This window comes from Mirounga angustirostris, unplaced genomic scaffold, assembly GCF_029215605.1.
Source record: "Mirounga angustirostris isolate CCGP_5_RB_7025 unplaced genomic scaffold, mMirAng1.0.hap1 SCAF_5, whole genome shotgun sequence".
In the NCBI taxonomy this organism is placed as follows: Eukaryota; Metazoa; Chordata; class Mammalia; order Carnivora; family Phocidae; genus Mirounga; species Mirounga angustirostris.
In genome coordinates this window covers 141,804,682-141,819,514 of record NW_026991713.1, presented here as the reverse complement: position 1 = coordinate 141,819,514, position 14,833 = coordinate 141,804,682, and the positions used below count along the sequence as shown (strand labels likewise).

At 46.3% G+C, this 14,833-nt stretch overlaps 1 long non-coding RNA gene across 1 annotated transcript; it reads right to left on the bottom strand.

Moving 5' to 3' along the window:
- Positions 1–681: 681 nt before the first annotated feature.
- Positions 682–14,805, bottom strand: LOC135364525 (uncharacterized). Its single transcript, XR_010411791.1, has 4 exons — positions 14,183–14,805; positions 10,125–10,248; positions 7,999–8,196; positions 682–2,324 (listed from the first exon to the last, which is right to left on the bottom strand). It is a non-coding gene; the product is annotated as an uncharacterized LOC135364525 (long non-coding RNA).
- Between the last annotated feature and the right edge of the window lie 28 nt (positions 14,806–14,833).

The following is a 14,833-nucleotide window of genomic DNA, read 5'->3' as shown; positions in this document are numbered from 1 at the left end:
GCTCGTTGTGTAAACCTGGCTTCAGGTCTGGCCCCTGTGTCCAATCCTGTCCCACAGTCTGCATCCCCTGCCCAGTACTCATTATAATCCCTGGAGCCAATGTTTTTAGCTAAAGACCCTTCCCCTGGGAGCTTGCAGCCTGGAGCCTTCAGTCCTGGGAGACTTCCTGGAGGAGGTGACTCTGGGCTTGGGAGGGCAGTGATTGACTTGCCCCTTAGCAATGACCATCAGGAAATTTTAAGGAAGAAAACGGTTTATTACTTACTAGACCTGGAGTTTCCACAGCGCACCTGGAGCCACACAGTCAGGCAGCTGGGGAGAGGGAGGGACAGGGAGAGGGGGAGGGCCAGGCTGGGGGAGAGAGAGAGAGAGAGGGCACTCATAGACAGGCCTGGGGTTCTGCTTTTATTGGGATCAGGAGTCCGAGGATTTTGCAGACTCACTCTACTGCTGAATTTAAAACATAAGAGCAGGAATTTAAAGCCGGGTGGGGGGGTGGACAGGCAGCCCACATGGTCGGTTATTGAAGCCAAACTCTCTGAAACAGAAGCCCAAGTGTGGGGCCCGAACTGGCGTTTTCTAGCGTGGCCGGCAACACGTTTATTTGAGATGGCCTTTGAAGTCGGCGCCTCTTGGAAAGGGATGCCTCAGCAATCAAAGTTTAAGCTGGGCACTTGCATCACCACAGAGGGAAAAGCCCGTGAGGGCTTACACTCCGATCCACACTCCGATCCGCACTCCGATCCGCCCCAAGTCCGCCAGGACTCTATGGGGCTAGCTAACAGGCTGCAGGTGGGGTTGGGCACGTTGTAACACAGAAAGTGCACTTCCACATAGGATTATGGTAGCAAATCCTATAAAAATTACACAGGCAGTAGTCTGGAATGTAGTCTGTAGCCATCGTCCCAAACTTGAAGGGGGGGGGGCAGCTCAGGTGATCTGTGCAGGGTTTTGGGTAATACTACCAGATATTTTAACATCTTGGGCCATTTAGTGTGTGGGGTGACCCAGGCGAGGGCCGGCCGCTCAGGCGGTAAAGGATTCACCGGAGGCAGAACAATGGAGATAGAAGTTGATAGAATAAACCGCAGGGAAGCAGAGGAGGGCAGGACAGCAGAGGAAAGGCTGTCTGTGGAGGGGATGGTGGGGGCTGTAGATAAAGGGGAAGGTGAGGAGGTATGGGAACGTATGGAATTTTCCTTTTGGGGTACCTGTGTCTGGGAGTAAGCAGCCCATTGTTTAGCTAGGGCTTATGGGTATTTTGAAGTGGGCTTCCTAATGGACCTGTTTTCAGTCAGCCAGGGAAATGGGGGTCACTGTGGGCCTTATTCAGGCCTCCACTGCTCAAGCTGGTCACCTGAAAGTGGCCTCTACATAGTGTGAGCAGGTTTGAACCTGTCCTGAGCTGGTAAATTGTTCCATAGCTCATCGAACCAGTTCTGAGTCCTGAGAAAAGGTCAGTTCAATTAAAGGTTATGTCTCATTTCAGAAGGTGGTGATGCAGGTGGACTTCCCAAGTTAAGCCTACAGTAGCCCCCCCCAACTTATCCACAGGGACACACTCCAAGGCCTCTAGTGGATGCCTGAAACTGTAGATAGTACCCAGCCCTACATATATTATGCTTTTCCTATATGTATATACCTCGGATAAGATTTAATCTATAAATCAGGCAAAGAGATTAACAGGAACTAATAATAAAATAGAACAATTATAGAAGTTATAGTAATAGTACTAATATACTGTATTATAATATATAAATTATACATAACATAACAATAAACCATAATAAAAGTTATGTGAGGGGCGCCTGGGTGGCTCAGCAGTTAAGCGTCTGCCTTTGGTTCAGTTTGTGATCCCTGGGATCCTGAATCCGGCTCCCTGCTCATCGGGGAGTCTGCTTCTCCCTCTCCCTCTGCCCCTCCCCCACTCGTGCTTGTGCTCGCTCTCTCTCAAATAAATATTTTTTTAAAAAGTTATATGAATGTGGCCTCTCTCTCAGAATACCTCATTGTACTATACTCAGCCTACTTCTTGCAATGATGTGACACGGTACAACAAAGATGAATGACTGGCGCAGACTGAGCCCTGAGGGCAGCCAATGGAGGAGACTTCTAGGTCTTCACAGCAAGGGCTCGAAATGTCTTCATAAGGAGGGAGGGCAGGCAGTGGCAATCTGGCAGATTTTCCTGGCTTGCAGTTTGAACGTCTCTGGTGATCCTTCTGAGGGGCCCACAGGCAACAGGCGTGAACACTGTCCATACGTGAACTGTTGGGGTGGTTTCTCTGAAGTCCGGATCAAGCTGTCCCACGTTAGCTTGCGTGGCTGGGGAAAAGGGCAGTTTTAGTTCTCAAGGATTCCAAGTCAGAGGGTGGGAGAAAAACTGGAAATGCTAAAAGTTTGGAGGGTTGCAGCCAAATACTGGAGGAAAGTGGAAGAATTGAGGATCTAGTCTAGGTGAAGACAAAACCCCAAAGATAATTACCGGCGTTAGAATAGATCCGTAAAGGCGTATTAACTGAAACATGACTGTTCCCTCTGCAATCACCCCGATTTTATCAAAGATAACCATAGCAAGACCGTTTTGTTTTCGAATTCAGTCTAGTTTCCATAAACTTGCCTTGATTATTTACCTACATGCAGCAAGAAGAGTGACTGACCACTGAGGCTCTTTTAAGTCGGCTTTGCTGGAACCTTTCATAAGGAATCTCACATTGAACTTGGAAAAGCCTTTCAGGCTAAGAAGCCAAGCCAAGAACTTCCTGTCAGACTTCACCTGGAATACCTTTAGATTTCAGTGAATTCCTCCCTTCTTGAGGTTCCTGGGCCTGTCTGGAGGCGACCTTCCTTACTCACATGATAAGGCTGCTGGGAACCCATTAGCAAGGTTATCAGGCTGATTTTTCCAAGGGGCTTTATTGGCTCTGTAAGACCAACCTTATTTCCTTAAAGCTGTCTGGTCATATCTGAGTCTACTCACATCTTTCTCAAATATGACATTCCAGTTAAAGCTTTGGTAATATGACCAGTGTTTCCGATAGTGTCCTGTTACAAGGGGAACAGATTCTTATGGAACTTACACAAATGAATATGTTGCTGTGAAAATGTAAGAATACTTGGAGTTTCCAAATTCTGGGGGGATCAGGTAGGGAGAAAAAGTAATTGTTTCATCTTTGTTTACAAAGGTAGACTTTACAAATTGCTATAGGTCATAGCTAGTGTAAGAGAAAGTTTCCTTAAATCTGGAAAACAAAAGATTAAAGAACCAGCAATGTTTCAAACAAAAGTCATAAAAATTTATAATCATCCCTATCAGTTCCGTCAGTCCCCTGAAATTAATTCTTGTTGATCTTGATCTTTTGTTGACAGTTTTATGAATCAGGTTTTCTTTAGAGTTGTGTAAATTCTTTCACGGTTGAGTGATGTGATCTGAATTATCAGAAACCCGTATTCTAGAGTGCCTATCAGTCCTTTCCAGGAATTTTTCTGAAGATGAAACAGTTTTGCAAAAGCATCAGAGTTCTACAATAACTGTCTGTATGTGACAAAAGACTTAAAAATGGCCACGGTTAAAGATCTGATGAGAGGGGCACCTGGGTGGCTCAGATGGTTAAGCGTCTGCCTTCGGCTCAGGTCATGATCTCAGGGTCCTGGGATCGAGTCCTGCATCGGGCTCCCTGCTCCTTGGGAGCCTGCTTCTCCCTCTGCCTCTCTCTCTCTCTCTCTCTCTCTGTCTCTCATGAATAAATAAATAAAATCTTAAAAAAAAAAAAAGATCTGATGAGAGTTCATTACAAGGCAATTGACAAGGAAATTTGATTATTTTGGTGACACATTTTAAGATGATAACTGGAATAATGACTGATAATATTATATATCAGACTTTTAGGAGTTTCGTATAGTTTCTGGAACACTTATATTAATAACATATCTATATTAGAATATTAATAAAGAGGGGCACCTGAGTGGCTCAGTCATTAAGTGTCTGCCTTCGGCTCAGGTCATGATTCCAGGGTCCTGAGATCAAGCCCTGCATCAGGCTCCCTGCTCAGCGGGAAGCCTGCTTCTCCCTCTCCCACTCCCCCTGCTTGTGTTCCCTCTCTCCCTGTGTCCCTCTCTGTCAAATAAATAAATAAAATATTAAAAAAAAAGGATATTAATAAAGAATTTACAGCACTATTTCTTATTTGAAATGCTTCCCATGTAATGTCACATATCAAATAAGACTAATTAGTTTAATGTCTCTCTTCTTAAAAGGACAGAAAATAAATGTTTCGAGATGTTCCATAAACATTCTTGAAAAAATCCCAAAATTATTTCCAGGTCAAAAGACTTCATTTAGAATTTTATTTCGGGGGTGCCTGGGTGCAGTTGGTTAAGCATCTGACTTGATCTCAGCTCAGGTCGTGGTCTCAGAGCCCTGAGACAGACCCATGTGTTGGGCTCCACACTCAGCGTGGAGTCTGCTTAAGATTCTCTCTCTCTCTCCCTCTGCCTCTCCCACTTGTGATCTCTTTCTCTCTAAAATAAATAAAATCTTAAAAAAAAAAAAAGAATTTGATTTTGGGAAGTTTGTCAAAAATATCAAAAGGTTTTGGGCACTTGACTAAATAGGATCACAAATAATTATGAAATAATACTTACCCTTTAACCAAAGTAACAAAAAGATTTCAAAGGTGAATATAGGTAACATAGATCTGAGCAAAACCTAGGTCTTTTAATATGGAGAAGACCCAGTTTACTCAAGTAATCAAAGACTTGATGATACAGATAAGAGGAAGCACAGGAAATTATTTTGATAAAACACAGGATCTTGGTTTTCTAGGCAGATTACTTAAAAGGTAAAGAAAACCCTGATAATCTCTTTTCAGGAGCAGATCAATAGTTCAAGAAAATTTTGTCCTTTGAGCATATGAAAGAATTAAGTTTTAGTTTAATTTTTTTATTTTATGATTTTATTTATTTATTTGAGAGAGAGTGTAAGAGAGAGATCATGAGCAGGGGAGAAGGGGGGAGTGGGGAGGGGCAGAAGTAGCCACCCAGGTGTCCCTAAGTTTTAGTTTTAGATTAGTATACTATCACTACTAAAGCCTATTTTTAAAGATTAAAAAAATTGGGGGGAGGCCTGGGTGGCTCAGTAGGTTAAGTGTCTGCCTTCGGCTCCGGTCATGGTCCCAGGGTCCTGGGATCGAACCCAGCATCGGGCTCCCTGCTCAACGGGGAGTCTGCTTCTCCCTCTCCCACTCCCCCTGCTTGAGTTCCCTCTCTCTCACTGTGTCTCTCTCTGTTAAATAAATAAATAAAATCTTAAAAATGGGGAGTTCCTGGGTGGCTCAGTCAGTTAAGCATATGCCTTCGGCTCAGGTCATGATCTCAGGGTCCTGGGATCGAGCCCTGCACTGGGCTCTCTGTTCAGCAGGGAGTCTGCTTCTCCCACTCTCTGCTCATGCTCTCTCTCAAATAAATAAATAAAATCTTAAAAAAAAATTTTTTTTTTTTTTAAGTGATCTCTACACCCAACCTGGAGATCAAGAGTGGTAGTCTCCGGGGACTTAGCCAGCCAGGCGCCCCAAGCCTATTTTTAAAAGCATTTTTTTTTTTTTAAGATTTTATTTATTTATTTGAGAGAGAGAGAATGAGAGAGAGAGAGAGCACATGAGAGGGGGGAGGGTCAGAGGGAGAAGCAGACTCCCCAGTGAGCAGGGAGCCCGATGCGGGACTTGATCACGGGACTCCGGGATCATGACCTGAGCCGAAGGCAGTCGCTTAATCAACTGAGCCACCCAGGCGCCCACCCCAAGCCTATTTTTAAAACCCTTAAAATAGCCATTCCATTTTTAGCCAACTTGACCATACAAGATCCCCTGGCCCCCAATTTCTCTTTCTCTTCTCAACTTTCTATGTGCATAGTTTGTTCTTTATTTTCCTCTTTCTCATTCTGAAATCATCAGCTTTACTTTAGGACAAAATTACTTTGGGGACACCTGGCTGGCTCAGTCGGTGGAGGCTGCAACTCTTGCTCTCGGGGTTGTGAGTTTGAGCCCCACGGTGGATGTAGAGATTACTTAAAAATAGGACAAAATTACTTTCTTTTTCCTTATTATTTCTATTTTTTTTTTTTTTTTAAGATTTATTTATTTGACACAGAGAGAGAGACAGCTAGAGAGGAAACACAAGCAGGGGGAGTGGAAGAGGGAGAAGCAGGCTCCTGGCTGAGCAGGGAGCCCGATGCGGGGCTCGATCCCAGGACACTGGGATCATGACCTGAGCCGAAGGCAGACGCTTAACAACTGAGCCACCCAGGCGCCCCTCCTTATTATTTCTAATAGTTTTTTTTTTTTAAGATTTTATTTATTTATTTGACAGAGAGACACAGCCAGAGAGGGAACACAAACAGGGGGAGCGGGAGAGGGAGAAGCAGGCTTCCCGCTGAGAAGGGAGCCTGATGCAGGGCTCGATCCCAGGACCCTGATGCAGGGCTCGATCCCAGGACCCTGGGATCATGACCTCAGCCGAAGGCAGACGCTTAATGACTGAGCCACCCGGGCGCCCCTCTAACAGTTTAAATGACATATATTAATTAAATGACATATATTAATGTATTAATGACATGCATTAATTTCTAGTGCAAACTAAGAAGTATGCAATTTTTTGTGAAATGCTACACAGAATCTTTTAGATTGTCAAACTTATGAATATATCTCTTAATTCCTAGGAACACAACATTTCCTCATAGTGCAATTTTTCCCAATTAAAATGTAGCAATGTCATCCTATAATTAAGGGGAATGCCCTGTGAAGAATAATTCTCTGGACTCAGGGTCAAATGGGGCCTCTTGAGGGTTGGAAATAGAGGGTCATTTGGGTCACTATGATCACAGAAATGATCAGCCCATTGGACCGTGCCAAATGTGCACAGGAGATGGGCCTCATCTTAATGTTTGCTGTTCCCTGTGAGCCTTGGCCGTGATCGCAGTATGGGCACGGCGCCAGGCAATAAATATCCAAGTGAAGAGATGGTATGAGTATTTGTGGCTCTGCGGGCCTTTGCCTCCCCTTTTCCCTCTGCCCTCTCACTAGAGACCTTGATAGCCCTGTCAGCTTTTCCCTTGGTGGCAGGGACGCCAGAAATTTTTGGATGATGTCACTATGAGCCCTCTTTGCAGGGGGCCGCTTTCCTTTCCAGGGTGTCCCACGAGACCTCCCTGGAGTTAGGGTAGGCCTGCACCTGCGTGCTATGTGCAGGACCTTTGGGAAAAGCCCCGGGCCTCTGGAGTGGTATACGAGTCTTAGCATGTTGGTATGTATGGCACTGAGTAATGTCCAGAAGCTTCTAGGGGTTTGCGTTGCTCAAGGAGCGGGTACACCTCCTCAGGCTTCTTCCGAAGTGCAGGCACCAGCTTTTCAGGACATTTATACTTGTCTGTTAATTATTTAGCAATATCACACCAGGAATAGGATCCATGTCAGGGGATGAAGAACGACAGCAGTGAGTGAGGTGATGGCCCAGAGACCATGGCCTTTGTCGTACTTTCCCTCTGGTGCCAGCTTTGGTTTCCAGTTGCAAGGTATGTGACTCTTCTGGGTAAGGATGTGGAGTCAGGGCACGGCCCACTGACTGTAGTCGCCAGCATATGTGTTGTGTCCTGCTCACCAGTGAGAATCTCTTCCTCGCTCTTTCAGCCCTAGCCTCCCCTTGGGCAAGGCCACTAGCCTCGAGATCCAACCCCCTCTGCTTAGCTCTCCTTGGCCTTGAGATGTGGAGCATCCTCACACACATTAACAGTCAATTAAGGCTTTATAATTCGTGGTCTAATCATCTCGGTAGACCACATGGCCTTGATCGCTGCTCTGGGGAGATCATTGGATAATTACGGCAGCTGTGCCCTTTTGGGGTTGGATTCTGCAGGCAACACAGGACAGAGGCAATTTGCAAAAGCACAAAACAACATGAACAGCTGCCTGTGAGTGGTGCTAGTTTTCCAGATGGTGCTACCCACCTGCGTGAGTTAGGCTGTTAGGAAGCACGCTGCAGGTGAAGACATTCCCCTCAGTTAATTGCAAGGGCAATCATGCAATCCTGCCAACTTCGCCAGTTGCTTTGTGCAGAGCTTATCAATACCGGTGTTGCAGCTGGACCAGCCCTTGTGGTTCTTATTATGATTGCAAGATGACCTTCAGCAATAACCATCAGGAACCTGTGGGGGAAAAAAAGGCTTATTACTTCAGGACGAGGAAATTATATAACACACCTGGGGTCACGCAGTGAGGTCTCTGGGTGGGGGGGGAGCCCAAGCTCGGAAGGGTAGGCTCACAGGCTCGGGGTTCTGCTTTTGTTGGGGTCCAGGGTGCAGGCCTAGGGTTTCACAAACTCACTTATTGCTGAATTTAAAACGTAAGAGCAGGAATTTACAGCTGGGGGGTAAGGGGGATGGACAAGTGGCCCAAGTGGTCAGTTATTGAGATCAACCAAACTCTCTAAGATAAAGGAACCTTGGTTGGGGGAGGTGGCCTGGCTCATTAGTGCAGCTGGAAATGTGTTTGAAATAACCAGCTTTTTTTTTTTCCCCAAGGGATGCCACTTTGAAATGGATGCTGTGGCAATCAAAGCTTAAGTTAGGCACCTGCATTACCAAACCAAACCCAAGTGTCAGGGCTGACTACAGAAGCACTTAGGTTTTCCCCATCTTTTTGTATTAGAAATTGTGCCAACACTGTACTTGCAAGCCTGTCTCAGCTGTACCTTCAGTCTGCAGGCGACTCTGCGGCTCCCCTAGCAAGCAGCTCCCTCATGGCACTGGGGGCTCTGCAATGTGGGGCTAAGATGTTGCTCATGACCTGAGCCAAAGGCAGACGCTTAACGACAGAGCCACCCAGGTGCCCTGGATTTTATAATTTTTAAGTGATGGGGGCACCTGGGTGGCTCAGTCAGTTAAGCGTCTGTCTTCAGCTCGGATTCCAGGGTCCTGGGATCGAGCCCCACGTCGAGCTCCTTGCTCTGCGGGGAGCCCGCTTCTCCCTCTCCTCCCCACTTGTACTCTCTCACTGTCTCTCCTCTCTCTCTCAAGTAAATAAATAAAATCTTAAAAAATAATAATTTTTAAGTGATGGGATTTGGTTGATCTTTTACCTTTCAGCGTTTCTTGTTTTTTCCCCAGTATTTTTTTTTTTAAAGATTTTATTTATTTTGACAGAGAGAGATACAGCGAGAGAGGGAACACAGCAGTGGGAGTGGGAGCGGGGAGCCCGATGCGGGGCTCGATCCCAGGACCTGGAATCATGACCTGAGCCGAAGGCAGACGCTCAACGACTGAGCCACCCAGGCGCCCCGATTTTTCCCCAGTATTTTTAAATACAAAAGTGCCAAGCCTGGTAGTTATAATTCACCTGAATTTTCATAAAACAATCCGAAGAAAATAAAGTTACTGCTTTTATTTCATTTTGTTTAAGTTTATATTTTTTAGTAATCTCTCTACCCAACATGGGACTCAAACTCACTACCTGGAGATCAAGAGGTTCATGCTCTTCCAACTGAGCCAGCCAGGCGCCCCTAAAGTTATTGCTTTGATTTTTTAAATTTTTAAATTTTTAATTTTTTTTTAAAGATTTATTTGAGAGAGCGTGTGTGTGTGTGCACTTGAGCAGGGGGAGGGGCAGAGGGAAAGGAAGAGAAAGAATCCTCTAGCAGACTCCCCAGCTGAGCATGGACATCCATGCAAGGCTCAACCCCAGGACCCCAAGATCACAACCTGAACTGGAACCAAGAGCCAGACGCTCAACCTACTGAGCCACCCAGGTGCCCCAAATTACTGTTTTTATTTTTATTTTTTTAAGATTTTTATTTATTTATTTGAGACAGAGAGAATGCGAGAGAGAGAGAGAGAGAGAGAGAGAGCACATGAAGGGGGGGAGGGTCAGAGGGAGAAGCAGGCTCCCTGCCGAGCAGAGAGCCCGATGCAGGGCTCGATCCCGGGACTCCAGGATCATGACCTGAGCCGAAGGCAGTTGCTTAACCAACTGAGCCACCCAGGCGCCCGAAATTACTGTTTTTAAAGCTGTGGAAACTCCCAAATCTTAGAGAACGTCCATTCCAAGAAAGAAGGAGTGGCGAGGGGACAGTACTGACCTGGGCCAGGGCGTGCTGCGCAAAGCCTGCTGCGCGCGGCAGAGGAGGCTGTCCCGGCGGCCTGTGGCAGGTCTTCCCTCATCGGGCTCCATTAAAATTAAAAACCTTTGTGCACGAAAGGATACTAGCAAAACAGGAGAAACAATCCACAACATGGGAGGAAATAGTCACAGATCAGAAATCTGATAAGGAATTAATACCCATAGTATATAAAGAAGTTTTGTAACCAAATAGCAAAACCAAAACCAAAACCAAACCAAACCAAAACAAAAACCAAAAAACCAATTTAAAAAAAATGAACAAAGGACTTGGACATTTCTCCAAGGAAGATATTCAAATGAACAAAAAGCACATGAGAAGAGGCTCTGAGTCCTCAGAGAAACGCAAATCAAAGCTACAATGACATAGCACTTCACACCCACTAGCATGGCTGGAATCAAAAAGGCAGATAACAAATGTTGGTGAGGATGTGCAACATTGGAACCCTCCTTTGTCCACTGCTCGTGGGGATGGGAAATGGTGCAGCCCCAGTGGAAAACAGTGTGGCAGTTCCTCAAAAAGCTTAAATGGGTATTGCTGGGTCACCTAATCCTAGGTGCACATCTGAGAAATAAAAACATATGTGCACACAAAAAGTTGTATACCAACATTCATAGCAGCATTATTCACAATAGACAAAGTGTGGAAACCCAAATGTCCGTCAATGAATGAATGGATGAATACAGTGTGGTCTACCCACTCAATGGAATACGTTTGGCCATGAAAAAGAATGAGATTCAGACACCTGCTACAACGTGGATAAACCTTGAAAACATGATGCTAAGTGCAATAAGCCAGACACAAAAGGAGAAATATTGTGTGATTCCATGCATGGGGTACCTAGAACAGGCATATTTATAGGGACAGAAAATAGAATAGAGGTTACTGGGGCTGGGGGAAGGAGGAAGAAAGGAGTTATTGTTAACAGGGACAGCGCTTCAGTTCAGATGATGAAAAAGTTCTAGAAACGGATGGTGGTGATGGCTGCAAAACACTGTGAGTAGACTTAAAGCTACTGAACTGGACACTAATGGTTAAAATGGTATATTTTATATTATGTACATTTTACCACTACACTAAAATACCGTTTCTCACATCAGCTTAGCAGAAATTGGAAAGTACAGCAACCCATTTTGTTGGCAAGGCTGTGGGAGAGCAGGCCTTCTCATATTTTGCTTCTGGGAGGAATCTATGTGTCTTTACCTTTTTTTCTTTTTTTTTTTTAAGATATATTTATTTATTTTACCACACAGGTCCACTCGCCTGCTGTTCCTCACACTGGCCGAGTGAGAGAGGGAGAGAGAGAGACTGCGTGTGTGGGCAGGAGGTGGGCAGAGGGACAGGGAGAGAAGCAGACTCCCTGCTGGTGTGTGTTGGGGGGAGCCTGCCCAGGGGCATGACCCTGAGATCAGGAACTGAGCCAAAATCAAGAGTGGCATGCCCAACCCACTGAGCCACCCAGGCGCCCTACTTGTCTTAGCAATCGTAATTCTAGTTTACCTTAAAGGTACACCCTCAACAATATGAAAATGCCTCTGACCTGGTTACTCATGGCAGCTTGGTTGGTGATTATAAAATATTGGAAACAATTTAGATGTTCATACATAGAAGAGTGGTTGAATGAAAAGTCCATCCACACATCTCTGAACTGATGTGGAATGATTTCTAGGCTCTGTTGCTAAGTGTAAAAAGGGAAGTGTGAAGGAGTATCTATAACGTGCTACCTTTGTGTTCAAAAGAAGGGGAATTAAGAAAATAAACATTTGCCTCCTCACTTGAGTATAGAGAAACCTAGGAAAGAAAACCCAGAGAGGACTGAGATTGATTTTAGAAGGTAGTTGGCAGGAATTGAACAGAGAGAGGGAATGAGGGAGAAGCCATTTCTCTGAATAGACCTTTTCGTGCAGACCTGACTTTTGGAACTATGTTATTGTTTTACATATTTGAAAAAATAAAATAAAATCTTCCAAGGATGGGAGAAAAAAATCCCCAAATTTATTCATTCATTCATTTATTTATTTATTTTAAAGATTTTATTTATTTGACAGAGAGAGAGCGAGAGAGGGAACACAAGCAGGGGGAGTGGAAGAGGGAGAAGCAGGCCTCCTGCGGAGCAGGGAGCCCGATGCAGGGCTCGATCCCAGGACCCTGGGACTACGACCTGAGCTGAAGGCAGACGCCTAACGACTGAGCCACCCAGGTGCCCCCCAAATCCCCAAATTTAATACAAACAGAATCAAATGAACCAAAGCATTCTTTTTTTTTTTTTTTAAAGATTTTATTTATTTGACAGAGAGAGACACAGTGAGAGAGGGAACACAAGCAAGGGGGAGTGGGAGAGGGAGAAGCAGGCTTCCCGTGGAGCAGGGAGCCCGATGTGGGACTCGATCCCAGGACCCTGGGACCATGACCTGAGCCGAAGGCAGTTGCTTAACGACTGAGCCACCCAGGCGCCCCAAAGCATTCTTTCAAGGGAGTAACATAAACACACTCAAAGGTGAGAAAAAATAAAAGCAGTAACTCAAGTAACTTTTAAATATAGTATTTAGGGCATATGCCCCCAGCCTAAAGACAAAAAGAACTCTAAACAAATATTTAATTCCAATTGGATTTGGTAGGCTTCACCCTACCCCCCCCCCATATAGATGAAACATTCTGAAGCTACTTTTTGGAATTCTAGCAAATTGAGCACCTAAATAAAAGAAACCAAGTACCTCCGGGTTGGAAAACGGAGTTACAAATACTGAGTGGGAGAAGAAAGAATGAACCCTGCAGGATTGGGTTGGAATTAGACAGTGTAAACTCTTGGATGTACACATGCCATCCATTTCCCAGCTCTGTTCTCCAAGAAGTAATGATGCCACAGTAACTCTAACTGTACAGCAGAGAAACCACACTGACCACCCTTCATAAACACACAAACTCTGGAAAGTATGTACCTCTTCATGTTATGCAGTGAACAATCACTTCCGTGATCTCTCCTGCCCAAAGTGTGGAACCTGAATCTAAACAGGATGAAACATCAGACAGACCCAACTTGAGGGACATTCTACAAAATAAATGGCCCATATTCTCCAAAACTGGCAATGTCATGAATTGCAAAGAATTATGAACTGTTCCAGATTAAAGGCGTCCAAAAAAGACATAACTGAATGCAATGGATGCACGATTTTGAATTTTTTACTATGAAGGATTTATTGGAGCAACTGACACTTCAATAAGGTCTGCAGATTATTGTATTCAGTCTTATTTTCCTGATACTGAAAACTGGACTGTGGATATGTAAGGGAATTCGCTGTTCTCCTCATAAAAAAGAGTGAACACTCATCCATGAGATTGTCACGAGATCAAATCAAATGTGCTGATTCACATACTGAATTCAGCACAAAACGTTGGGTAAATACAGGGAAGGATCATCATTGGTAAGAGGATCTCACAGGACAAGGTGGGTTTTAAGAAACCACCAGCTCGGGTGCAGAACGACTAGGCTTCAACAGGGTCTCCTGGGCCACTCGAAGGGTTCCACTCACGGAAGCGGGATCCGCAGGTGCCCAGGTTCCAGGAGGCAGGGTTTCAACAAGGCCCCGGGCGCGGCCAGCGGGCCAGTGTTCCCACACGAACCAGCGGGCCTTCCAGTTCCAGCTCCCGAGAGCCGGCAGATTAAAAAGGAAATTTGGTAATAGCCAATACAGAGCCCCAAACTCAAAGGCACGGCCGCCGGATTCTGGGACTTTCGCCCACTGGGTCCCGGTGAAGGTGCCAGAACCCCGAGATGACCGGTACCGCCAAGGGCGAGCCCAAGGTCGGCTGGCCGGCGGCAGGCTCTGTGCCCAGCTGCTTTCAGCTCTGTTTCGAGACAGCACAGCTAGTTCTCCGGCTTAAAAAATAGTCATTAAAATGGTCACGGGAGACACTCTGCATGGGGTGAAAAATTAAGGGTGTTTGTGACGTTTCTGCCCTGCCACGTTGAGCCCGTCCCGGGTTCTGTAGAACATGGCGTCGCCGCCCGGCCGCCTTACCCGCAATACTAGTACGAAAATCATCCCCAAGGGCAGCCAGCCCGGTTCAGCACCGTCTGCAGCGTGGAAGCTGCCAACACATCGGCCAGCTAGTGTAGCCCTCGCCTCAGGCCCTGGGCCTGAACCCGGCCTCTTAAGTTAGGAGCGTGCCCGCCGCTTGGAGTCTGCGGGGCTTCTCCCGGGTGCGGAAGGCCGGGGGTGAAGCGGCGGGAGGCACACCCCGAAGGGCCCATGATCACAGAGAAGCAGCTCTGTCGCTAGACTCGGACCATCAATTCCAAACATGGGGAGACAAAATGGCGGCCGTGTCCCCGGCAGAAGCCACATACGGGTTCCGCGGCACGCAGGACCTACAACTCCCAGAGTGCTCTGGGTCGAAAGTGGGAGGGCGGGGAGCGCGCTAGCATCCCTCGATGTGGCCCTGGGCCCTGGGCCCCGCCCCCTCCCAGCGGAAACCCTGTGGAATACGTGGCCCGCTCCGGTCCGCTCACCCGCCCTTCTTCGCACTGGCCGAAGGGACTCGTAGTTCACTGGCAACGGTGTTGACCCTCCCTCGGGTCTTAAGAAACTACAGTTCCCGATGTAGCTTCCGCGCCTGCGCACAACGCCGCAGGGCGTACTACGGTTCCCGGCGGGCCCTGCGACGCGCGC